Raw genomic sequence first — 25,530 nt, forward strand, 5'->3', positions numbered from 1 at the left:
GTATATACATATATGTTTTATATATTATATTTAGTCAAATAAGGAATAAAAATTAAATTTGACGCGAGTAACAAAAAGTTTGCCAAAAACCTAAATGTAAAATGTATGCGTGGTTAAAATCACAACTTCTAATACGATTCTGTACGTTTTAATTAAATTTAAAAAAGCAAAAATAATTTTTTTAGTAATTTGGAAACAAAAGTAAAAAAAAAAAATTGAGGGTATGCGTGTTCAAATTTTACTTTCCAAAAATAAGGGACACTCTAATGTATATTCTTGATCAACAGCCGCGGCCGTTCAGTTTCTTTCGAAGACCTAAGACGTTTTTTTGTTCTGTTAATTAAATCTATTATCAGAGAGGGATAACATCAGAGATCTTATTAAAATGATTACTTACGTCGTTTTTTTTTTTTTGTTTGGTCGTTTATTATTAATAACAACTAACGCAGATAACAATATACGATAAAATTATACACTATAACTGTTATAGATGAGTTGGAGGTAAATATAATGACTAGGATTACAATATAATCAGCGGCTCAGGGTCAGCAGAATGTGTGCAGCCCTCGACAGCACTGCTGTGTCATCGGCAAACGTCACCATATTGAGGGTCTGCCCTGAGCGTGGTGGGCTTTGGAATGTCGTGGGTGAAAAGGGAGTAGTGCGTCGGCCAAAGCACTTTGCCTTGTGGTACTCTTCACTTAATGAATTTTATCGAGGATGCTGCACCGTCCTTGACAACGCAGAGTGTCCTTTCCGTCACGAAGCTTTTGATGAGCTCGAACAGCTGGGGGTTGAGCAGCACCTCGATCTTGGCGAGCACTCTTTGGTGCCACACCCGATCGAAGGCCTGTGAGATGTCGAGGTATGCCGCCACCGTGTACTGCTTGCGTTGGAAGCCATCGAGTATGTGCTCCACCACCATTTTTAGTTGCCCGGAGTGCTGGAGTGTAAACCCAAATTGATAGTTCGGTACAGTACCGACCTGTGTGGTAGCGCCTTAGCCACGATGTTCTTGATCCTATCAATACCTGGGGCCTTCTTGGGTTTTAGCTTTCTTAGGACCATCGATACTTCTTGGAAGTTGATTGGCGCCCCCGGAAGCTTCATCTGATGGGCCTCGTTAAGCCTTTTAGTGACCGTCCGTAAGGTGTGAACCTATCTTCCAGATTCGTCGCAAAGCCTCCACAATGTCTATTGCTGTTCTTGCCCAAAGAGCAGTCAGCCATCCTTACCGGAAAGCAAAGTGTAGCGCTTGCCGCTTGTATCGTCCAGTCAGCTTTGAGTGTATGTCTGCTGTGGCCTCCGCCTAGCCACTATCCTGAAGACTCTGTCTTCATGTACCCACGCCTAAGTCGCTTCTTGAGGAGAAGCATCTTTCGATATCGCCCGAAGTGCCGCCTCTGTGGCTTCCAGTCTGTGACGTTCGAGTGCCTTGTGGCCGCAGGTGGCAGCAGCTACAGAAGCGTCACAGACTTCGGCCACGAGTGCTTCTATTGCTACGTCTACATCCTGAGAACTCCTGACGTCTGTGGGGAGATCCAGCGAGCTACTTAGCAATTCCCTGAAGACCGGGACATTTGAGCCAGACTTCAACAGTCTCGTCGGGACTGGGATTGTCTGCGGAGTTTTCGATAGGGTAGCAATGGCAGCTGGTCGGAGCTGAGGTCGTGCTTCTCTCGGATGGTGATCTGGTTGCTGGCGATAGCTCGGTAGACGAAAAAGCCCAGGAAGGAGGGCATGGATATCCTATTTAATGCTACTACCCACCACCTGCGGCTACCTGTCGCAGTGCTTGCGCCGAGCAATTTGTCAGCTCATCATGCAGCGCCACCTCTGCGGTCTCCCCTGTGTCAGCCCCAAAGCCTGTGCTTCGCATTTCTCTGCTGGGCCAGCTGATGGTCGCCGCTTGACTAGGGAACCGATGGTGGCAGGTAGGCTGCGGATACGAGGATCTCCGCGCGCTACTTTGACATCATGACCGTCATGGAACAACATTTTTAGAAATGATCGTTCGTCTCGACGCGCTGGAGTAGTTCTGATTTTACAGTGACACAATTGCCAAAGGAATCAAAGTAACATTTGCCAATGTTGAGAGGGAGGGAATAAAGTCTGCACCAACGAACAACTCTATCCAGATCGCGCTGAAGAATCATACTTTCGCCTTAGATTTTGACAGATCGGAAGATTTTAAGATCATCAGCATAAAGCAAATGATGAAAAGCTTGAATGCTGAGAGATATGTCGCTGATCAAAATTGAGAACAGAAGTGAACCAAATGCACTTCCCTGTGGAAGGCCGAAAGTAGCCAAGAATGGGTCCGAAAGCTTTCCATTTACCAATACGACATACTCTCGTCGTTCAAAATATGACCTAAACCAACTGAGCAGAAGGGAATGAATCCCTGTGCAGCTTGGCTATTAAGGCACAGTGGGAGACTTTGTTCAAGGCCTTAGCAAAGTCAGTATACACAACATTTAATTCAGAGTACATTTCAAATACACGAGTGCAGAGATTACTGAAAGCGATGAGATTAGTGGTCGTTGATCTACCCGGCATTAAACCATGCTGATTTGGGCTAATGTACGACTTCATGAGGAAAGTGATCTTTCTGGCAATGAATCGCTCTAGAAGATTTGAAACATTGTTGAGTTTGGCAATTGGTCTAAATTTGGAGATAAGATCTTTGGCACTGTCGGGTCAAGCAGCTTAAATATTGTAAATAATTGCCAGTGGTGCGGACCAAAGGAAATGCATTTTGTTGTTGTCATCTCCAACGCCCACTGTAAATATCATTTGTTACCGCATATGCATATGCAGAAAAATTCTTTCATCTCCTTATATCTCAATCTCTCGTATTCGGCTTAGCAGCAGCCCCGAGCAGCTCTAACGCTCTCGGGCTATCCTACTCTCTCGCTCGCGTCTAAGCTTGCTGCATAGGGCCCGGAAATTTCGCCCGTCAGCCCTTACATTTTCAGTCTTGAGCTAATCGTCGCAGCTATTATATTAACATCCTCGCATCATTCGTTCGCCCAATCACCCTCATATGCACTGTGGCGAATTGAAGCCTCTTTTTAACATTCATGATGGACAGCATCGGGCTTAGGTCCCCTGGTGAAGATTCAAGGTATTATGAATGCCGAAATGTAGAGAGACATTCTGATTAACACATTATCTGGAGAACATGCCGATAATTTGCTACTTGCCTGGATATTTTAACAGGAAAACGACTCGATACATTGCTCTGGATAGTCAAGTCGTGGCTTAACCAAGAGGGAATCAATGTTTTTCAATGGCCACCGCAGAGTCCCGACCTGAACCGTATAGAGAACTTGTGGGGAATTCTAAACCAAGTCGTTGCCCAAAAAAAAAAACCAGCAATTAAAAGGATTTGTGCCGAATTTTACAGGAAGAATGGAGGAAAATCACCCCTCAACAGTGGGCACGTCCTGTAGATTCAGTACCAAGGCGTTGCTCCACTTTTCTTAAGCAGAAAGGTCATCCTACAAAATATTAAAGTAGTTTTATTAAAAATACTAGGAATACTGGGCAAATTTTAACTTTTTCTTTGAGGTGGCTTAAGTATATGAGCAGGATATTTTGGAGATGATTTCAGATTTTTTAATTATTTCGCTGACTATATATTTTCATAACTTGGTTGTTGTTGTATTAAAACACTGACATATAGAACTAATTTGAGACAAAAAATGGGCGCTGTAAAATAAAAACTTTTCTTGATATTCGCTTAAATTCTTGGTGTAGTTCTTGTGGCTTAAGTGTATGAGCACCACTGTACATACGCGATAAGTTGGTTTACATATGCAAAAAAATTGTGAATTATATACAACCTCTCGACTTTCATTAAATTCAAAATTGCAACAGTTATTAAAAACGCTTAATAGCTTTCTTAAAAATTGGCGTAGTCGTGGCGCATTACCAGCGCATTTGTAAAGAGAATTTTGAGAGGTTCGCAGAACGAAACAGGAAGGCAGAAATGCCATCACAACCAGGTTTATTAGAATTACCGAACTCATCAATTGCCTCCAAAATTTCCCCCTCCGATCCAGTAAGTGTGCCAATATGGACACCTGAAAGAGATAGAGTGCTATTCCACTATCTGTATAAGCGCGCAAACTACCCAGGTTCATAGCTGAAGGAAAAGAGCTCGTCAACCTTTTGGAATTTATGAAATGCCAAAACGAACTGGGATTGATTTATATACCCGATACTTAGTCAGTATGGCTCTCCTTCGGCAGACGCCGCGAATTTTAAACGACACGACAAAGAGTGCGGGCGAGAGAGACAGAAAATCAGTCTGAGCGTGACGTCGGACGCTGCATAGCCACTGCAAATACATTTGTTCCTTTTGGCTATAAAAATAATCCGATCTGATCCAGATTCAGCAACCGGATAGATATGGTCATTCTCGAATCGGCAATATTGTGGATGCAACAGATTTTCGTCCGTTGTGCGAGCGGAACGGGGTAACGCGAAATTGTGAGATATACGTTTTATAGTAAGATCTAACAGGAGTGCGGACACTAAATTTGGTTACTCTAGCGTTAATAGTCTCTGAGATTTGTGGATGCCCCAGATTTTCGTCCTTTGCGGGGGCGGAAGGGGATGTGGCGAAATTTTGACACAAAACGGTCAAGGTCCGATATCACAGGAATGTGGATACCAAATTTGGTTGCTCTAGCTATTATGGGTTCTGAGATCCTTGAACTCATATTTTGCAATTGGCAAAACCGACCATGAAACCTGTGTGTTAGAAAGAGACAGAGCGAGAAAGACTAAAATTGTTTTTTGATTATGGCTATAATAATTATAGGATCTGGTTGAGATTTTACACTCTAGAATATATAGTCATCCTCTACGATTTTGCATTTTCAGTTTTCTTGTATCTTTGAAATTGTGGATGCCACAGATTTTCGTCTTTGTGGAGGCGGAAGTGGGCGGGGCAAAGTTTTGAAATATACTTGTAACAGGGACATATCACAGAAGTCTTTGAGCACTAGGCGCTGATAGGGACGAACAGACGGACAAACAAACAGGGCTCAATCGACTCGGCTATTGATGCTGATCAAGAATATATATACTTTATGGGGTCGGAAACGATTCCTTCTGGACGTTACACACATCCACTTTTACCACAAATCTAATATACCCCAATACTCATTTTGAGTATCGGGTATAAAAAGCAAAGCAAAAAATTTGCCCATGGCGAATAAGAATGGAAATTAGCTGAGAATTCCAACGGCATATGATGCATGTCACATTCTTTGGGAGGCGAGAGGTTGGCAACATGTAACATGGAAATCTATATCCGAACTAACAAAAATTAAGTCTTGAATCTTATTTAGCCTATTCAAAACATTATTTACTTGGAATAAGCCCATACTAAAACAATTATCTATCAAAATAATCTCGTGCGGCAAATGTACATTACTTGGTAATGCCGACGACTGCGGATCGGCGGACCATACCAACGAACCCAAGTCGAAGTCGTCAACGCAACGTACAAAAGCAGAGCTTCTGCTTTTGTCGCGGTTCACAACGTTCCCCCTCGTGTCATTTTTAGAAACAACCTTTTTTCAGACGCATTGCTTCTTTTTTCGCATAACTTAAATATCTTACATCTGGTTGTATTATACTTTTGCAATTCTGAAAAGCTGATAAATGCAACCACAAATCAAAGATTTGGTATGAATAATTTTTTTACACGCCTCTATGTTTTGACCAAGTTTAATTCAGATAGATTCGTTTCATCTCGGAAGCGAAAACATCTAAAATACAAAAACTTATAATCGAAATCACATAAAATTTCAAGAAAATCGGGCGGGCCATTTCGGAGAAGTTCAATAACAAACATTGTAACCCGAGAATTAAATATATTTGAACAATGCCAAAAAAAGGGAGTGGGTCCAATTTGAGTCAAAACGACCAAGTGTAGAACCATACGAGATATAAGAGTACGAATTTCCGATGAGAAAGTCCAAGAAAACAATGCAGATGAGCGTGTGAGCATGGCGCAGTAACGTGAATCACAATCGCAAGAGGCCCGAGATGAGCAAAATCAACAAAAGCAACTAGAACGGAGAGTAACACACAGATGCATACATACAACGCCAACAATTTCATCGAGCATTGACATCAAATTTATTTCTTCGACTAGCATTTCAGTATGAGCCTGATGTTAAATATTGTGCTCATTCTAAAGTGGTTATTGGTACTTTGGAAAAGCAATGCCCGCATTGTCACGAGCTCAAAGTTAAAAATGAGCCAGTTGGGATGTGTTGCTCATCAGGAAAAGTACAAATAACCGAAATTGCAACACCACCTGAACCATTGCTCGGCTTACTTATCGGTACAGATCCAGATTCTAGAATGTTTTTGAAGTCAATTCGCACATTCAATTCATGCTTCCAAATGACATAATTTGGAGCAAGAGAAATAGTTAAAAATATTGCAAACGTTCAACAAACTAATTCCACCTTCAACTCCACGTGCACTCGACAATCGCGTGGATGCACGTTGCGACTATCATAATCTCAAATCACATTTTGCCAGGCGTATCGTCAGCGAGCTGGACGCTATGTTAAATGAGCACAATGAATTATTGAAACTATTCAAATCACACATGCACAAACTACAAAGTGACAATCATGCTATTGTCATCAATCCTGATATAACACCAGCTGGAGAGCATTTATGTACGTATGTAGATTCAATGCACCTGTTGTTGACGACGTTGCTGAAATCATTGTTGGCGACGGACAAATCGAGATTCGAAGAAGAAATAATGATCTTCAGTTTATTAGTGATAATAATATGACGCTCTCCAATATACACTAATTTTCTGGAAGGGACAAGATGGATATTGTGTAAAAATTAAACAACGAGATCCCGTAACAGCTAATTTATTCATTATTAAGAACATTGATTTTTTTATTAAAGAATAAATCTTCAATTAATTTAAAGTATATATTATTACAGGAGCCGAAGAAATAGGAACGTTAGTTTGAAGGATTTTTATTCGTATAGTTTGATGATTAGACGCGGCCGAGACAGCATCATTTTACGATGTCGTGAGCTTTGCCAACAATCTATGGTCGTTTACCAATCAGTCGTTTCGGTCTGAGCTCACCGTATCGAAGTGCATCTGATTTACTCAACACAGATATGAATCGTGAACTAGAGTACTATAATGTAGAAATGGCAGGCTTTGTTAGTCGCAAAGTTCCACTACTAAATGATGAACAAAAAGTTATTTACGACGCAATATACTGGCAGTTTCGGCAGGACAGGGATTCTTTTTTCTTGATGCACCATGTGGAATTGGCAAAAAGTTCCTTATTTCGCTAATTCTTACTTCTTCAAAAAATGGCATCGCATTGCCTGTTGCATCTGGCATTGCAGCAACTTTGTGAGATGCAGGCAGAACAGCTCATTCAGCATTTAATCTGCCATTATACATTCAAAATAATCCAGACACAGTGTATAATATAAAAAAACAATCTTCTATGGCCACAGTGATGAAACAATGTAAAATTATTATCTGGGATGAATGCACTGTGGCATACAAATTCGCTTAAAGCATTGGATAGGACATTAATGGATTTAAAAACAACGATAAACTGTTTGGCGGCATCACGACTGTGGCGTAATGTTGAAAATGTACAGCTGACGGTGAATATGCGCGTTAAAATGCTTCAGGATCCATCCGTCGAAACTTTCTCTTAAAAACTGTTAGATATTGGCGATGGGAAAGTTGCTGTGCATTAAAATACTGGATGCATACAATTACAGACGGATTTCTGCACAATCATCGACTTGCAAAATTCTCTCATCGATAACATATTTCCCGATGTACACACACACACAATATGAAAATCATAATTGGCTGGCAGAAAGAGCGATCTTGTTAAATTTAAAGATACCACAGCGGTTGCCTGTGGACTTGGTGCTATACAAATATATCGATGCAGTTTGCGATACCAACGAAACTGTGAATTATCCAATTGGGGTTTTAAATTTATTGGATTTGCCCGGTATGTCACCACACCATTTACAATTAAAGGTTGGATCTCCGATCATTCTCCTTCGTAACTTGAACCCCATACGGCTGTGTAATGGCACACGATTAGTCATTAAAAAACTAATCAGAAACGTTATTGAAGCCATCATTTTGAATGTAAAGTTTCAAGGCTAAAATGTGTTGCTACGAATCCCTATGATTAATACAAATGTGTCAATTGAATTCAAACGAAATCAATTCCCAATTATAATGGCATTCGCTATGACGATCAATAAGTCACAAGGCCAGACATTGTCTGTATGTGGCTTAGATTTGGAAACACCATGCTCGCACGGACAACTATATGTTGCATGTTCTTTCGTGGGAAAACCATACAGTTTGTTTGTGTTGTCTAAATACGGACTAGCCAAGAATATTGTACACTTACACTCTATTGCGCTGAGAGATTCATCTTTATTGTTAAGTTATCTTATAATTGATAAGTAAATCCCCCCATTCTTATAGAAGATAGTTATTTCTACTAAACTGAAAAAATGTTTCCTAGAAATAATATACATGTATATACTTTATGGGGTCGGAAACGCTTCCTTCTGAGATCTAATATACCTTTATACTCTATAAGTATCGGTTATAAAAAATTACACTTTTGTAAGGGTTTTTCGGTCATTTTGATTAGACGACTGAAAATTAAATTACGATCGAATTTTATAATAAAAATTAAATTTATTATCACTGTGCGAAGTCCATCCATCACCGCCTCTGCGTCCCCCAGTCCAACTCGACGGATCTACCATCCCCAGCAGCAACACAGCCAAGTACTTGGAACAGGGGCCTGACAGAAGACTAACTTGGAAACTTCACCTTATTAAAAAACAATGAATGTCTGAAGAAACATCTCTGGCTTGTCGGAAAAATATCTACCCTGCAGCTACGCGTAAAGCTACTAATCTGTAGAACCATAATGAAACCCATGTCGAACTATGGGATTTCAATCTGGGGCACTGCCAGCAAAAAAATTTCAAAAGAGCGCTTAGAACGCTTACCATACAATGTAAATTTTAATGTAATGTAATTATAGATTTGTTGATTATTCTTCTATCGAACAGATTGCATATATAAAAAGATCGCTTTAAAAAAAAAAATCGGATTAAATTTTTTTTTTGGCTAAAACACTTTAAAAAAACGCATCGGGCAACTAGAAAACATTTTGACAAAACATTTACTATACAAAATATTTATCGATTTGTTTTAAATAACTTCTCAGTAATTTTTCATATTAAATTTTTTTTCCAATTAGAAACAATTAGCTTGTTGTTTATCAATAACAAAAAAGATAATTTGAAGGAAAAATAAAATTAAGAAAAATGGGCATTTTGCGGAGGTAAGTTTTAAGAAATATGAAGTGTCCGCACAAATCAAGACGCTTTGAAGTATTACAAATTCAGAACATAGGGGAATTTTAAAATTCTGAACAACAAAATTTTATTTTTGAAATAAAGGATTGTAAAGGGAACATAAAATGAAGAAAGATGTGCATTTTACAAAGATAAGTTATGAGGAAAAAATTAGTTTGAAAAAATCGTACGACTGCAAAAAAATATTTTTTGTTGAAGTAGGAGACGAATGCTGAAAAGACAGTATTTATGTTCACATTTTGTACATGGAAAAATTAAACTTTAAATTATATTAAAAATAACCATGTCCAGACTGCAAAAAGTTTCTGCGCGTAAATATACCCGGCACTCGAAATGTTTAGGCTGTGTGTAACACTTAGAAGGAATCAAAACGCAGAATTATAGAGAATCTTTATACGAGGGCTGCTATTTATATTTCGGTAATTGGCAATACTAAGGTCAATACGTAAAATCTGACAACGCCGTAATAAATGTAATTTTGTATCATATATGTACGTAAAACGTTTTTATGTACAATTGGTTTATGTTTTGTTTACAATAAGTTAAAAAAGTCAATTTGGCAAAACAATGAAGTTTCTCGAGGGTTCATTGGATTATTTTTCACAACTTTCGACGTGGACTATCCCAAAAAGAATGTGTATATGAACTTTCTTTGTATGTCGAGAAAGCACCATCAAAATCGACAGTTTATCACTAGCTTGCAGAATTTAACCGTGGTCGTAGTTCAGTCGATGACAAGTGCCGTGAAGGTCGTCCAAAATTTTGTGCCACAAAACATCGATGGTGTGCGTGAACTCATAGTGCAAGATCAACATGTGACATATCCTGATATAGAGGCATCCTTGCACATTAGTTCCACTTCAATACATTCCATTTTGCATGAACACTTAGTTGTTATTGCTCAAAAAAAGGCTCTCGTCGATTGGAGTAAGGAAATGCTTGAAAAGTTCGACCGTGGTGCTTCAAAAGACGTTTATAAAATTGTGATAGGTGATGAATCATGAATATATGGGTATGAGCCGGAAACTAAAGAGCCATCGTCCGTGTGGATGTTCCCTGGTCGCCTGTTTCTTGGGGAGAATGGGTTGTTCGGGCCAGCCGCTGAAGAATAACCGTAACTTTAACATTATTATTGTATGAGCAGAGAGAGCCGCCTATGTTGTAAAACGTTGACGTTCTGCAGAGCTGCTGCGGTCTCCCGCTAAAGGGGCTCTCTGCCGCCGCCACTTCGGCAATCACTTTGATCTAACGCCGTCGTCTATAGTTTACTTCTATGCTAACCCCTCTGCATATCGATCTCGCATAAATTTTATCTGGCAATAGCAAGTAATCGGCTTCCGCTAAGCCACCAAGATTAAATACGAATTATAAACTTTAACCCAAAATCTCTTTTCATTTTTGGAACACATAGGTGCCAAAAAAGCTTGGCATCTCAAACATGGGTCATGTGGCCATTGTTCCGCTAGAGCAACGTAGGACTAACAATTCTGAGTGGTACACGAACATTTTTTTGTTGGAGGTCTTCGGAGCAATTAGCAAAACCAACTACCGAACACGAATCATTCTCCATCATGACAATGCGAAACCAATGACTTCTTTTCATTCCCTGACATAAAAAAAACGAGGGGGAACGTTGTGAGTTGCTGCGGACACCGCAACTCTAGAGTTATACCCGATACAAAGTCAGTATGGCTCTCCTCCGGCAGAGGCCGCTAATACTAAACGACACGACAAAGAGTGCGTGCGAGAGAGACAGAAAATCAGTCTGAGCGTGACGTCACGCGCTGCGTAGCCACTGCAAATTGATTTGTTTCCTTTGGCTATAAAAATGATCTGATCTGATTCAGATTCAGCAATCTGATAGATATGGTCGTTATCTATGATTCTGATTCTTTTAGTTTTCTCAAATCTGCAATATTGTGGATGCAACAGATTTTCGTCCTTTGTGTGGGCGGAAGGGGGTGGGGCGAAATTGTGAGATAAAGGTTTTATAGTGAGATCTAACAGAAGTGCGGATACCAAATTTGGTTACTCTAGCTTTAATAGTCTCTGAGATTTGTGAATATCCCCAGATTTGCATCCTTTGCGGGGGCGGAAGGGGGTGTGGCGAAATTTTGAAACAAACTCGTCTCGGTCTGATATATTAGGAGTGTGGATACCAAATTTGGTTGCTCTAGCTTTTATAGTCTCTGAGATCTAGGCGCTAATGTTTTACTCTAAGCAAAGCCGCCTATGCTACCTGTGTGTTAGAGAGAGACAGGGCGAGAAAAAATGAAATTGTTTTCTTGATGCTGGCTATAATAGTTATACGATCCAATTCAGATTCTGCAGTCTAAAAGATATGGTCATTCTCTACGATTCTGCGTTTTTTGTTTTCTCGTATCTTTAAAATGTGGATGCCACAGATTTTCGCCCTTTGTGGGGGCGGAAGTGGGCGGGGCAAAGTTTTGAAATATTTTTGTAGCAGTGACATATCCCAGAAGTCTGGATCCAAAACATCGTTGCTCTAGCTCTTATAGTCTTTGAGCATTAGGCGCTGAAGGGGACGGACAGACGGACGGACGGACAGACAGACATGGCTCAATCGACTCGGCTATTGATGCTGATCAAGAATATATATACTTTATGGGGTCGGAAACGATTCCTTCTGGACGTTACACACATCCACTTTTACCACAAATCTAATATACCCCAATACTCATTTTGAGTATCGGGTATAAAAATTGCGTGGGCAACGATTTACAAGCGCCGAAGAAGCAGTTTAAGAGTTCAAAAACCATGCTTTGGAGGTGTCTCAAAAGGAATGGAAAACTGCTATAAGGAATGGTTCGAACGAATGCAAAAGTGTATTGATCATATATTGGGGGGAATATATTGAACAAAAATAAGTCCGTTTTCATTTAAAAGTTATTGTTCTTGTTTGCTATTCACGAAATATAAATATAAAGCCCTCGTATCTACCATTTTGCCGGATCTTGTTTTGATCTAATCATTATTTAAGCCAGAAGGAAGAAATTAAATTGCAAAGCCTACGAAACAGCATCCATGCCATTATTTATTCTCTCTGTCTCTCACACAATATTCCTCGTGCAGTGTGCGATCCCTAGTGGAGGAAACCGAGATACCAATACAACTGCTGGTACCTTTTTTCAGTCAGATTCAAATCACACCGAATCACTTAAGACTGAATACGATCACTTCGGATTAATATTAGCAAGTTTCGTTCGCATGACTCTGAAATGACCCAAAACATGTTATGAAGTTCATGAAATTTTCGGATCTGACTCAGTAAAAATAACGAGACCTGCTTCGTTCAGTTCGTTTTGGGCGAGCGCTTCGAAGTTATGACGAATTGCTGATTCTAACGTTGTTACGGCAGAAACCGCAGCGGCAGCTCTAAATATCACTGCGCCTAACAGTCCTGAATATCACTGCGCCTAACAGCCCTGAATATCACTGCGTTAACAGCACAAACATTAACAGCGCTGAGCAAAGGGTTAATTAGGGCGAAGGGCAGACAAAGGCAGGAAGAAGGAAGAACGAAAACAAAGGCAGCGAAAAAAGCACTGAAGCGGTACAAGTTTTTTAGCGCTAGCTCGTAGTTTAACACCCGCCCGAATTTGTAAATGAATAAATGAATAAAATAAATCAAACCAATAAAACCGACCTGAAGAACAAAACCACGGGAGGCGTATTGAACACGGGAGGCTTATCAAACGTACGGCCCCAGATTTGGAGGCGTTGCCCGGCGCGGCAATATTCTAAAAAACTTTTCCTGCGCAACAGAGAGCAAATCGAATAATTACGACCGACAGAAAGAAGATCGGCGTGCGACGCAGTCAGCTGCGTCACGAGGGATTCGACTTTGCAGGTGAGATATCCTCATACAGTTGGACAGAAAGGCTAATCTCCTACATTCGAGCGACACGTGGTTCGTGTATAACCTCAAACCAGGACTGTACAAAAAAGACACCGGAGTAAAATGGACGGCGTCAAAGGTCAGCAGTCGGAATCTGGCGGTGAGACCCCGTGTGGATTAGGAGAAATAAATGTGCCAGAAAAGATGCTTGGTGCGTGTTCTGAGACTGAGGGAGGTGCATGGGAAACTCATCGCGTTAGGGATACATATATAGATGTGATCTCGGCGGCAACAACGGCCACACCTAACGTGTCCACCACAGCCCCAACGAGCCATCAAGCACCAGAGCATACCAACCAAGGAGGAGGGGTGGATCAAGCCTTCTCACCAAGAACGAGCCCTTTAGATAGCTGGGAAACGTTCGCTCAGCAGAGAGCGGATGCATTAGGAAGGCCGACGTACGCCACGGCCTTCGAGGGAATGCGCTCCATCCCGACGCAATCCAGACTGCCTCAAGGAGGAGGCCTCATGAGCTCCACGGTAATCAACGGAGGCTGGGACAGAGCAGTTCCCAACTGGACCGGAGTCCACATGTCAGGACCCACGGAAGCCACGCGGACTGGAATGCCTACTGGGCTGAATCCGAACGAGACAATGCCAGTCGGCGCTACGTGGCATCCAATGGCCGCACCGGCGCAGGGTACCAACCTGCATGGGCAAAACCCCATCATTCGCGCCCAGCCTGCACAGTATTACCCAAGTACGAGTCGAAATATTTCGGACCCGTACGCGTACGGGAGTAATCAAGCGGTCGCGCCAGCGGGGGCGGAGAGATGCTTGACAGCATCCCAGATAGCCGCAAGACAAGTCATCAACAAGGATCTACCATGCTTTTCTGGAAACCCCGAGGAATGGCCCATGTTCATAGTAAACTTCGAGCAATCCACAGAACGCTGCGGACTCAGCGATCAAGAGAATCTCATGAGGCTGCAAAGGTGCCTGAAAGGTGCTGCTTTGGAAGCAGTACGAGAGAAATTAATGATGCCCGCAACAGTCCGACTAGCCATCGAGACTCTTCGAATGCTATACGGCCGACCAGAGGCCATATATCACACCCTGCAGACGAAGCTAAGAATGGAGCCGTCCGTGAAATCGAGCAGCATCGAAAGCTTAGTGCGCCTGGCGCTGTCGGTGCAAAATTATCGCGCTACTGTTGACGCGATAGGACTGTCCGCCTATCTAAACGACCCAATGTTACTTCGCGACCTTGTGGAGAAACTCCCATTCGACTTGAAACTGGATTGGGCCAGACAAAGCGCTGGACTTCCGAGGGTAAATATCGCTGTTTTCGACGATTGGCTATTCCGAGTCGCATCGTGCGCAAGCACCGTGATGCCAGTGTCACCCGAGAAAGAAGTCTGCACGAAGGAGAAGAACCCAAGAGTCCGGCTCATGGTGCACAATGATAGCAGCGCACAACCGCCCTGCCGTAGGTGCAATGGGGCCCACAAATTGGAGGACTGTAAGCAGTTCCTGGAGCTAGAAGGGCCAGGTAGATGGAACTTCGCCAGAGAAAATAAGCTATGCTGGAGGTGCCTTGGCAAACACTTTATAAGGCACTGTAAGTCAACAAGAGTATGTTCCGTCGACGGATGCTCGAGAAAGCACCATTTCCTCCTCCACAACAGTAACCAGCAAAGCTCCACGGAAGAGAATAGGCCGAAGGAAAGCACTACGTTACTGCACACGATGCAGAACGACACTGCGCTGTTTAGATACGTCCCCTTAACATTGTATGGACCGAACGGCCAAATGCAAGTGTTCGCACTGATAGACGAAGGATCCGCCTGTACCCTAATCGAGACGGAGATAACGGAAAAACTAGGTATCGATGGCCCCTCGGACGAGCTATGCCTACGCTGGACTGGAGACATCACGCAGAGAGATCCAAATGGATAAGCCTAGCGATCTCTCCAAGGGACAATGTGGCTCGCAGATTCACGCTTCAAAACGTGAGAACAGTAAAAAACCTGGATCTGCCGAAGCAGACGCTGGACGACTCAATCCTAAAATCCCATTCGCACCTTGAAAAGCTACCAATACTCAGCTACAAGGACGTGAGAGCGTCATTGATCATCGGATTGGACAACGTGAAACTTGGAGTGCCACTGACCGTCAAAGAACGCGAGAATTCCGAATTTATCGCCGCCAAGTCCAGGTTGGGGTGGTCTGTTTATGGCCGCAGAAAGGGCGACGGGCCAGCGAGTCCGCGGGTAATGCACGTATGCGAATGTAATAAACACCCACAGCTGGACACTCTTGTAAAAGAGAGTTTCTCATTAGACGCGGTTGGCATAAACATGGCGAAGAGCACACTCAGGTCCAAAGAGGACGAAAGAGCAAAAACAATACTGGAAAATTCCACGAGGTTTAGCAGCGAAATGAAGAGATGGGAGACAGGACTCCTCTGGCGGTACGACAACGTGGAACTTCCTTCCTCCAGAGAGATGGCAATGCGACGACTTCGGTGCCTAGAATCTCGTATGACACGCGATAAGGTGCTACGAGAGTTCGTAAACGAACAGATTAAGAGGTACGAAGACATCGGCTACGTCCGAAAACTGGAAAAAGATGAAATGGTCGGAGGCAAACGCTCCTGGTATCTGCCCGTATTCGTGACTAAGAACCCGAACAAAGGCAAATTAAGACTCGTATGGGATGCAGCAGCCAAAGTGGAAGGCATCGCTCTTAATTCAATGCTACTAAAGGGCCCCGACCAATTGCCATCGCTGGTAGGAGTAATATCGCGCTTTCGAGAGAAGTCTATTGGCATCTGCGGAGATATTAGAGAAATGTTTCACCAGGTTAGGATACGTTCGGAGGATCAAAGCTCACAGCAGTTTCTCTGGAGATATGGTGACACCAGTCGAGAACCGGATAGGTACGTAATGAGCGTAATGACCTTTGGTGCTTCTTGTTCCCCAGCAGCAGCGATCTACGTGAGAGATAGGAACGCAGAAAGGTTCATCGAGGAACAAAGAGAGGAAGTAGAGGCCATACTTCGCAACACCTTTGTAGATGACTGGCTCCAAAGCTGTGACTCAGAAGACGAAATGGTCCGTCTAGCGCTGGCAGTGAGGAACATACACAAAGAAGGAGGCTTCGAGATGAGAGGATGGATTTCTAACTCGAGCACTGTGATGAGAGCGCTCTCTACAAAACATCGAAGAATTAAGGGTTCCACGATATCTCGGTCTAACGAAAGAAACATCTAATATCCAATTACACATCTTTACAGACGCGAGCATAAACGCCTTTGCAGCCGTCGCCTACATAAGGATCGAACAAAGAGGAGAAGTCAGATGCACACTTCTCGCATCCAAGACAAGAGTGGCACCATTGAAACCAATTTCGATTCCCAGGATGGAGCTTATGGCAGCGATCCTCGGCCTACGACTAGCTAAACTCATAACACAGGAGCTCCCCGTCGAGGTCAAGCTACGTGTTTTTTGGACCGACTCCAAGAACGTGTTGTATTGGATATGTTCAGACGCCCGAAAGTACCATCAGTTCGTTGCGCTCCGAATTGGAGATATCTTGGAAACCTCGGACATATAAGAATGGAAATGGGTTCCATCCGCTCTGAACGTAGCAGACGATGGAACGAAGTGGACTAAAGAGTCGAGTTTCCAACCGGAAGCGAGATGGTTCTCCGGTCCGCCGTTCCTATTTGACGAGGAAGAACACTGGCCAACTACACAGCTCAACTCGAGTAATCTGGAATGGATACACGTACACGAATGGACAGATACGTCGAAACCACCATCAAAGCTGAGTAGCATAATCCCAAATGTATGTCGCTTTAGCAAATGGGAAAAGTTCACGGGAGCCCTGAGATGCGTGATGAGATTTCTGGACAAAATACGCAAAAGAGATTTCGCATCAGAGGAGGCAAATTTAGCCACACGCTTTCGCAACATGGAAGATGTCAACATCGTTATATACCGGATGGTACAAGATGAGGCTTACTCTGAAGAAATGGCTCTTCTACGACAAGGAAGAATCGTGAGTAAGAAAAGTTCGATCTACAAATTATCGCCGTACCTCGATGAAACAGGCGTACTGAGAATACGCGGCCGCATAGATAAGTCGATCAGCATAACGAGGAACCTGAAACGGCCAGTAATTCTACCCGGAGGACATAACGTCACTAATCTTCTCATCGATTATTTCCATCGGAAGTTTCAGCATCAGCTTACTGAGATCGTCGTCAACGAGATGCGACAATTGTACCACATACCAGGACTGCGAGCAAGAGTTCGCACCGTAGCGAAAACCTGCCAAAGATGCCGCAATAAAAGAGCGCTTCCAGAGGCACCGGAGATGGGAAGCCTACCACCAGAGAGGCTAGCAATCAACGAATTGCCATTCACAAACACAGGTATCGACTACTTCGGACCACTGGAGGTAAACGTAGGAAGACGACGCGAGAAACGATGGGGAGTACTATTCACGTGCCTCACCGTGCGAGCAGTACACATCGAGCTGGCAAACTCCCTGTCAACAGACGCCTTCATGCTAACATTGGAAATGTTCGTAGCCCGTCGAGGAGTCCCCAAGAGAATCGTGTCGGACAACGGGACGAACTTCCGAGGAGCCAGCCGCCTACTACGAGAAGAAATTGAAAGAATTCTACCGAACGAACTGGAAACCAAGTACCCGCAAATAGAATTGTCCTTCATACCCCCAGGACCACCCCACATGGGAGGTGCGTGGGAAAAAATGATCAGATCGGTGAAATCCATACTAGCCGAAATATTAGAGGAGACGCACGTGCAAGAACCAGTGCTGAGAACAGCACTAGCAAAGATAGAAAATATGCTAAATTCCCGACCCCTGACTTACGTGCCGTTGGAGTGTCCGGAAGCCGACGTACTTACACCGAATCACTTTCTGAGAGCAGAGACCAGCTCGATGGCAGCAAAGATTGACGGCAGCGCAATAGGAGCTATGCTTGGTAAGAGTTTTCGCATTGCAGGGCAGATCGTGGACAGCTTCAGAAAACGATGGCTGAAGGAGTACCTACCGTGCCTGACGACACGAACCAAATGGCATGGAACCCCAACCAACCCTATCCAACTCGGAGACGTCGTGGTTCTAGCGGACGAAACAAGCCCCAAGGTGCAGTGGAGGAAAGGCGTCATCATGGACCTTCGAGTAGCCAAGGACGGGATCGCCCGAAGCGCGGTGATCCGCACTGTATCTGGACTGCTATCTCGGCCAATAGTTAAACTGGCCAAGTTAGACGTGAGGACAACGAACCCACTAATGGATCAAGGCGTAACCAGAAGTTTGGCAAACATCACGACAAGCGACGAAGTTTGCGAAGGGGGGAATGTTACGGCAGAAACCGCAGCGGCAGCTCTAAATATCACTGCGCCTAACAGTCCTGAATATCACTGCGCCTAACAGCCCTGAATATCACTGCGTTAACAGCACAAACATTAACAGCGCTGAGCAAAGGGTTAATTAGGGCGAAGGGCAGACAAAGGCAGGAAGAAGGAAGAACGAAAACAAAGGCAGCGAAAAAAGCACTGAAGCGGTACAAGTTTTTTAGCGCTAGCTCGTAGTTTAACACCCGCCCGAATTTGTAAATGAATAAATGAATAAAATAAATCAAACCAATAAAACATCTGAAGAACAAAACCACGGGAGGCGTATTGAACACGGGAGGCTTATCAAACGTACGGCCCCAGATTTGGAGGCGTTGCCCGGCGCGGCAATAAACGGATTGAACTAAGCGAATACAAAATCCCACCGAATCGATTTGGTGCGGCCCGTTCATGCAGGTCTAATAGAGACCAGACAAAATTGTTTACCTGAGATCATAAACAAAACTTTCACAAATGATATTTTTTAGGTGTCCCGAATAATTGCGCTGTTTGAAAATTTTTCTTGTAGATCCATCTTTCCTTTTTACCTAACAAAAATTATTTCATTTTTCAAATTTTTCATCATTTTCAAAGGGATTTAAATACCGTTAATTGGTTAATTACATTTTACCGAGCTATTACATAACAGAAGATAAAAGAAGGAGGAGAACATTTTTGAAATTTTGTATATATGCAGTATTAATTTGAAGGTTTCCGGTTCAAACCACAAACCAAGCAATTTTTTCACATGGTTGAGACATTGAAAGATTATGTGATTTGACTCGTTTAAAGAAGACCAAATAGCACATGGCAAGTTGAATTCTTTGAAATCACCATATGATAATGATCATATGATCATTATCTGATAGAAAGGAAGAAACAGTTTTTATAGCAGACAGGTACTGTTAGTATATTGAGATATTCGAGGACGGTGGAACGTACGTAAGCAATGAAGGAAGAAACGTCGGGAAGAATCGGTTTTTAACACATGAATTCCAGTTCTTGTTGAATCTGGACTGAGAAATGTTTCGTCGTGAAGTTTGAGTCCACTGCAATCAGAAGCCCTCCTCTACGTAGAGACGGACGGTCATTTCTAAGCATTGTGTTCCGGCCTGGCAATTCTTGTCACAGAGCACAGCAAATTCCAAAATAAAAGTTAATACAAAAAAAAATAATTCAGACCAAAGTCAGGCTCAGGCACCTCCTCCCTGGAACAGGGAATTGAGTTTTCCCAAACCCTTGTGTAACTCATCATCTGTGATATGGCGAAAAGCGGGGAAAAAAGAAACGTCGTGGATCTGAATTTTTCAACGATTCACACAAAAAGGGAACACTTCGCCAAGTTGCCGCGGTCCCTCATCCTGCGCCTCTTCAAGGCAACCGTTGTGCCCCTTTGCGTGAACAGGATCCCTCAACTGTTGCCCAGGCTGCGGCGAGGGAGATGAATAGGATTCAACATAACCCTTATGCTGATGATGTCCCGTCCACCACAGCTGGGGCTCAAGCAACTCAGGCTGAGAAAACTCCCAAAAAAACACGAAAGTCTAGGCAAAAAACCATCCCTGGGCACGGCACCCTCAGGGGACCTCCGTATTTACGCAAAGGACGATAACACCCATAGAAAGATAATTAGGATACTAAATTCACTGCGGGTGCAGTACACCCGGGTAGTGGCAAAAAATCTTGCAGAATCTTGACCCAAGGATACCATCAACCAGACATTTGAGAAGTTGGGACATCGAGGGGTCAACCTGTACAACCCGAAGTCCAGGAGGAGCCCTTCCATCAGCGCTGATGGCGTCAGGCAGGAACCCCCCAACTAAAACGCCTAGTTTATTGACCTCGGCCGGGCCCCTAACAACAAGGAAGCTCTCAAGATCGCTAGAGTCTGCAGATAACGGGTGAAAATAAAGGTGCCCCGCAAAATCAACAGTGTGAGGCAGTGCTTCCGTTGCTTTAAATTCAACCACACGAAAAACTATTGTCTAAAGCGAATAATGTATTGCAGATGCGCCGAGGACCACTGGATAGGTAGCACAGAATGCAACGCCATGACCGAAGATGAACTCACATGCTCAAACTGCAGCGGAAAGCATGCAGCATGATAGATCCTGCAAGATTTACGTCATGATGCTTAAAAATCGCCAATCCGCCGTGAACGTCTCTCCGCAAAACCAAGATTCTACAAAGGTGAGAAATGTCCCATCAATGGCAGTACAGCGCGGGTAATCCTTCGCATGCTTTCCGCCGAAACAAACCCAAACAGGCCTACGTTGATAATCGCCGGCAAAACTTAGGAAAGCAGGACTATAACACCCAGTTCCCTCAGCTTCAAGGAAAACGCAGACCACCAACGCACAAGGTTTTCATCCTCGCAAATGGATACGAACTCGATGCCTCAGGTTCTTATGGATTTGCAGAGGTCAGTAGAGGGCCTCACAACGGCAGTAGCAGGTATCCTGCAATCCCTCGACAAACTGCGTAAAGCAAATACACCCATACCCTCGCAATCTCTCAGAAGACCATAATGTTGTCAGACCTAAGGATCGGATTTGGGAACGCCCTTAGCCTGGCTCATAACACTAATGAGCTTGCTCTATTATTACAGCGTCATAATATTGACATCATGTTAGTTGCTGAAACCTACTTATACCCAGAAAAAAACTACACGCTCCACGATCCAACAGGGCCAGAAGGCAGCTGTACTCGTTTGGAAGGATATTTCCCATTACCACCATCATGCTGTGCAATTGGGGTCGATTCAGCTTGCGTTGGTCATGGTTTCAACACTACGCGGAGAGATCCTCATTGCTGCAGCCTATTTGCCCCCATCGATTCCCTGGTCTGGCACAGATTTCGACAATCTTCTGGCCCAACTGAGTAACAAATTTATCATTGGAGGAGACTTTAATGCGAAGCACAAACTTTGGGGCAATCACAGAGGAGACCGCAGAGCGTTGGCACTGCATGACGCCCTAACCAATGGATCGACTCAAATTCTGGCGACAGGAAGTTCTACAGATCCATTCACTCCTGCCTAGACTTCTTCCTATATCGATCTATCCCCAGCAATTAGCTTACCATCCGTGAAGAGCATTATCTAAGCTCCGATCACCTGCCTCTCAATGCTACATAATCGAAAACTGCGCAGACAATCTCAGATATGACGAGGCTATTGAAACCGAACGCAAACATTCCCCTGTTTGAGGACATTCTGGGTAGCTCGCTAGACTTACACACATAAGAACCGCTCAGGATATAGATGCTGCAGTCCACACTCTTGTGAGCAAAGTCTGTGATGCTTCTGCAGCTGCTACCACCTTTGGCCCTAAACTTCACCTAAACTTCGCTTTTCGGTATGGAAGGCTGACGGCTCATGGGCAAGAACAGCAATGGACAGAATCGGGAAGAAAGATTCACACCATTTCGGACGACATCTACTAGAAGAGCAATGATGGTCACTGAAAGGCTAAATGAGACCCACCAGATTGAGCTCCCTGTGACGCCAATCACTTTTCAAGAAATCTCGGAGGACATAAAGAAATTCAAGTCCAATAAGGCCCCTGGCGACGATAGGATTGAGAATGTTGTGGCAAAGGCGCTACCCATCAGAACGATTCTGTATATGTTGCTAATCTTTAACTCGTCGCTAAGATTATCATACTTTCCCAAAGCCTGGAGATGTGCCCACATAATTATGTTGCCAAAACCAGGAAAGCCACCGGAAGTCCTCAACAACCATAGACAAATTAGTCTCTTTTCAACTGTTGACAAAATGTTTGAGCGCTGCATCCTACGAAGGATACTGGAGTCGCCGATGATCAACAGACATGTCAAACTACCAATTTGGCTTCAGACTTCAGCACGGCACACCCAAACAACTGCAGCGTAGTGGAACACGTACATTTGCGCCGAATTCTACAGGAAGAATGGAGGAAAATCACCCCTTACCAGTGCGCACGTCCTTTAGATTTAATACCAAGGCGTTGCTCCACTTTTGTTAAAAATACTAGGAATACTGAGCAAATTTTAACTTTTTTAACCATTTTTTTCCAGGTGGCTGATTGGTTATTCTTTTATTAAAACACTGACATATAGAACTGATTTGAGACACAAAATGGGATCTGTAAAATATAAACTATTCTTGATTTTCGCTTAAATTCTTGGTGTAGTTCTTGTAGCTTAAGTGTATGAGCTGTACTAGACTGTTTCCAAAACAAGCAGTACACTGTGGTTTCTTATCTGGATATTTCGCAGGCTTTCGGCCGGGTGTGGCACGAGGGACCACTCGCAAAGATCAAAATGATGCTCAACCCCCAGCTGTAAGTTATCAAAAGCTTTCTGACGGAGAGGACCTCCCGTTCAGTCCAGGATGGTGCAGCTTCTTTGACCATGACCATCAGGGCAAGAGTACCGCAAAGCAGCATGCTTGGGCCGACACTGTACTGCTTATTGACCCACGACATGCCAAATCTCCCTACGGTCCGAAGGCAAACAGGGCAGACCCTCAAGGTGGTAACATCTGCTGACGACACAGCAGTACTCTCGAGGGCTAGATGTGTCTATGATGCCATAGACAATCTACAGCAATACCTCAAGCTGTTTGAAAATGGGCCAGCAGATGGATCACCTCCATAAACACTGATAAATGTGCAGTGGTGACGCACACTTTAAAAATGGGCTCTAGCCCTGGTGTCTTCCTGCTTAGAAAACTCGTGGAGCAGCATAGGAATCACACATACCCCGGAGTTACACTGGATGCACGTTTAACTTTCTACAGTCACATCCGTAGCTTGACGAGTAAGTTGGTGTGTATGGCTCGGAAAATGTTCTGGCTACTTAAACAAAGTAACAAGCTCAGTTTAAAAACAAAGTCATGATCTACAAAGCCATACTGGCCCCTGCCTGGATATACGGCATTCGTACAGTCGACCTGCCCAACAGGATGATCTAAGAGGAGCTCTACTTTAGAAACCTAGAGAGATAATTGAACCAAATAGTACACCCCTCCAAATTCTTGATGACACGCATTTTTATACCCGACACTCAAAATGAGTATAGGGGTATATTAGATTTGTGGACTGAGACTATAAGAACTAGAGCAATGACATTTTGTTTCCGGACGTCTGTAATATTTCACTGTTACAAGTGTATTTCAAAACTTCGCCCTGCCCCCTTCCGCCACCACAAAGGAAGAAAATCTGTGCCATCCACAATTTCAAAGATACGAGAAAACCAAAAAGAATCGTAGAGAGTGACTATATCTTTCGATCAAGTGATACATCAGTGTATTCATCTGCTTCACCTTTAAGGCAATGCACATGAAAGGGACTTGACCACCGTGTCGTTTCTAAGCGGACAAAAGCCAAGTCAAATTTGGTCGGACAAGGCGACAAATTTCGTTGGCGCCAAGAACGAGCTTCTGCAGCTAAAGAAGTTTTGTCTGAGCGCCTCGCAAATGAAAAAGGTCCATGAATCCTATTTGGCTGACTCGATCGAGTGGCATTTCATTCCAACGCGCTCTCCGCATTTTGGCAAAAAAAACACTTGTACCACTCATTTGGGCCATATGTGCTTAGCTTCGATCACGGCAATTGTTAATTGTCGCACTTTCCTCTCGCTTTCAAAAAATCCTCATGGCTTAGATGTATTAACTCCTGCTCGTCTGTTTATAGGCGGCCCCCATTTAAACTAATACGAACAATATGGAAAACAAAGTTCAAGGTGTTTAAAATCTATTATTTACCATAAGTGTGATTAAATGTTCGTATTGTTTCTATTGCCCAGTGTTATTGTTGACTGTATTTTTTTTAGCAAAAATATAACAATTTTAATTGTGTTCCGTATAGTATTGCTTGAAAAGTGCCTATCAAAACATGTAACTAAAAATAGCAAGTTAATAACCAATGTGTCTAGTTTGTTTTAATAATAATTTTTTCTGCTCGTTTTTGCTCCTTTTGAGCACTTAAAATTTCCTTTGCGTTCACAAACTTCACGCTTGCTGATGTTTGGAACAACAACAACCGCAATGCTGATTCTGTTACAGCGTACATAATAAAGGAAATGAATATAGATAGTTTGAACAAGTCAAACATACAGCGAATTAAAGCCAAAGTGACCAAATCACAGACTTTAATTCCGAAACCTTTCGTCCTAATGCATGCCTGGACTAGATCTGTGGAGTTTTTCTTGTCTTTATGATGATAAGAAAGATGGAAGCCCAGCAAACAATATGGAAGGAAATGGGTTTGCATATTAGCGTACCGAAACAGAACGGAAGCGTTAACAGCAATGATGGAAACACGGCGAGACGAATCATTGCATATACAAAACTGTGCGTCCATTACATTATTTGATGAGGTCATATTGAACAACCTTTACTATATATTAATAGCAATATCGTGTGAATTCTCAATCAACCAGGAAAAGTATCGATGTTTTTGCAAAGACCTTTTTTCTCTTTATATGAAGACATATCCGTGGGATTGTCTCCAACTGTAAATAAAATATTAGTTCACGGAGCAGATACACTCCCCGACACTTGAATAAGACACACTAAAATGTACACTTCATGCACTAATATTTCCGGCACAAGCCAAAGAGAATGGTGAATTTGAATTTTCCTCAAATCGTTATTCGATTTAGCATAAATTAAAAAATAATAATAGCAGTATTTATTAAAGTAGATTAAGGAAAACAATTTAATTGAAATAACTCAAATTTCCGTTCTTAAAAAATGCGACACTTAAATACGACACGCATATTGAAAAAAATTTTATTTTGGAT

The 25,530-nt window shown here is 43.0% G+C and overlaps 1 protein-coding gene and 2 long non-coding RNA genes across 7 annotated transcripts in view; 2 read left to right on the plus strand and 1 right to left on the minus strand.

Annotated features, from left to right (window-relative positions):
• Positions 1-25,530, minus strand: part of Ranbp16 (Ran-binding protein 16) — a 292,018-nt gene that overhangs the window by 243,120 nt on the left and 23,368 nt on the right. The gene's annotated exons all lie outside the window — the stretch shown is intronic.
• Positions 13,034-13,517, plus strand: LOC117184762 (uncharacterized). The gene is made up of 2 exons (XR_004470207.1): positions 13,034-13,324; positions 13,408-13,517. It is a non-coding gene; the product is annotated as an uncharacterized lncRNA (long non-coding RNA).
• Positions 19,864-22,904, plus strand: LOC117184760 (uncharacterized). Its single transcript, XR_004470205.1, has 2 exons — positions 19,864-20,678; positions 20,753-22,904. It is a non-coding gene; the product is annotated as an uncharacterized lncRNA (long non-coding RNA).

The sequence above is a fragment of the Drosophila pseudoobscura genome, chromosome X (genome assembly GCF_009870125.1).
Source record: "Drosophila pseudoobscura strain MV-25-SWS-2005 chromosome X, UCI_Dpse_MV25, whole genome shotgun sequence".
Classification (NCBI taxonomy): domain Eukaryota; kingdom Metazoa; phylum Arthropoda; class Insecta; order Diptera; family Drosophilidae; genus Drosophila; species Drosophila pseudoobscura.